Here is a 2,406-nt window from a genome sequence, read left to right on the forward strand (position 1 = left end):
GAGTGATTATTTCTAGCTCTCTGTTACCATTGCTATATGCTAATTTTTTTGGCTTTTGAACCACACCCAGTGACTCTCAGGAGTTACTCCTGGCTATATGCTCAGAAATTGCTCCTAGCTTGGGGGACCATATAGGACACTGGGGACTGAACAGAGGTTCATCCTGGGTCAGCCACATACAAGGCAAACACCCTACCACTGAGCTATCGCTCTGGCCCCCAAATATGGAACACTTCACGAATTTGCATGTCCTCCTTGTACAGAGGCCATTGTAATCTTCTCTGTATCGTTCCAATTTTAGTATATGTGCTGCTGAAGCGAGTACACTATATGCTATTCCTAATGGCTTCCATGGATTCCCTGACATCAGTGATAAGTAAATGGCCATCTTGGTCCATTGGAAGAAGAAATGATGAACTCTGCTAACCATTTTTTTTTATGTTGAAGGAAAGGGAACTCAATTCACAAATTATGATGTTTTGAAATTGAATTTGTTAGTTTTTGTATGGGGTGCCTAGACTGAATCTAGGACCCCTATATACATGGTATGTGCTCTCCCATTCTGCTGCATCTTCTGCCCTTGAAGTTATGTTTTTGTGTATCCAATTACTGTTCACAAAACCAAGGGTGTTACTTGGAGGCTGAATTAAGACATAGGTAGATGAGAGATTAGGATTTAATGAAAGGAGTTAACAATAGTAACACACAGAGAATATAATTATCATAATTTTCTTATCATAAGATGCACTTTTTCCCCCCCAAAAGTGTGTCTTATGGAGCAAATGCCACCTGGAGCTGAAGTCTGAGTGCTGGGGAGAAAAGCATCTAAAAACAATGTGCATCTGATGGTCAGGTGTGGTTTATAGAGTAAAAAAATAATGAATATAGAAAATATAAGAAAGATAAAACTTTAAATAATAGAAGTGTCTAAATATTTTTACCATATTTTTGATTATTTGATATTTGATTGATTATTATTGTTGGTTGGTTGATTATGATACACCTTTGGCCTTTTGCACATTTATTATCATGCAGCTTGTGAACAATGGACAATTTTTTGGCCTTCAAATTCTTGCTAAGTAAAAGATTAGATCTCTACTCCTAATCCTATCCCTAGTCCCCTCACCTTCTGTTAAGTGTTCCTTTGTCAAAGATAAACAAAAGATTATTTTTCTTCTTCTGCCATTTATGGAAATTTCTTTTTGTCAGTAGCATATAACTTTACTCCTTTCTTCTGTGGGAAAATATAAATTATTCCTTCCCTCTCTTTCACTATATCCAGCAAAAGTGATCCCTGAGAGTAGCTGGCCTTTAGTTCTTCCAAACAAAGACAAGAACTAATGGACCTTTGCCATCCTTGTTTGTTTAATCTGAAATTCAAACACTTCAACCCAGATGCCTTTCTAGAATTCCCAAATCCCACAAGGTCTGTCTGATTGTTAATGTGACTGTGCTCATTGGCCAGGTGATAGACTGGAGGCTCAGGTGAGGACAAAAGAGATAGGCAAGAAGATGTCAGGTCAGGGTATTGGCATAATCAGCGTTGGTTCCCACATCCTGCTCTCAAAGGACAGGGACCATAGGATGAGGGAAAAAAAAAAAAAGACTTACAGAAGAGGCCCAGAGGAGTCTAACTGCAGATCTGCAGAATCATTTTCCATTCACAGCTCCAGCTGAGAGCGCCCCACGCTGTACCCTGTAACCCACGTCAGCTTTGACCAGATGTGGACCCAGCCCAGCCATCTCCAGCAGCCCGTGTACCCAAATCCTCCTGAGCCCAAAGGCATAAATCATTGATTTTCTATGAATTCGGGATTCCTGCTAAACCGTGTGCTTTCTATTAATAGAGCTTCATACATGCTGCAGGTGCGGCTGGCTCTGGCTTTGAAGTACAACTTAATCGTCTCCTTTCCAAATCCTCATAATCCAACCCTCATAAAAAATACCCGAGGATTATTGATTGAGAGGACCTTGGGGATCCCTAAAGGCAGGCAGCAGAGACACCAGCGGCCTGCCCAAGGTGCGGCTGCAGGCGGTGGGAATGCTTGCCAGGTGTATGAGACCTCCAGGGCCCCTCTGTAGGTCATGCCTGTTCCTCCAAAGGCAGCCAGCAAAAGGGGTGCAGCACCCCAGGAAGAAGAAATCCATCCAGGTCCAGGGTGCTCACAGGCTCCTGGGTCTACCTCAGCGCCTTCAGCAGAATGTTTTTCTTCTTAGGTAATGTTTGGCTTCAGAGGATCGTTTTTGAAACCAGAGATTGAGACCGATTTTCTTACTTTTGTAATACTCTGAATGAAAGCAATTTGCTAAAATTTGTTAATGCACCCAGGTATTTGGTAATTGCTTTAATCAAGTCAAAATGGTATTATTGTAACTAATTTCTTAAGTACATTTACACTTTTGCCT

The 2,406-nt window shown here is 41.3% G+C and overlaps 1 non-coding gene across 1 annotated transcript; it reads right to left on the reverse strand.

Annotated features, from left to right (window-relative positions):
- Positions 1 to 218: 218 nt before the first annotated feature.
- LOC126004784 (U6 spliceosomal RNA) lies at positions 219 to 325 on the reverse strand. The gene has a single exon (XR_007494038.1). It is a non-coding gene; the product is annotated as a U6 spliceosomal RNA (small nuclear RNA).
- Between the last annotated feature and the right edge of the window lie 2,081 nt (positions 326 to 2,406).

This window comes from Suncus etruscus, chromosome 3, assembly GCF_024139225.1.
Source record: "Suncus etruscus isolate mSunEtr1 chromosome 3, mSunEtr1.pri.cur, whole genome shotgun sequence".
Lineage (NCBI taxonomy): Eukaryota > Metazoa > Chordata > Mammalia > Eulipotyphla > Soricidae > Suncus > Suncus etruscus.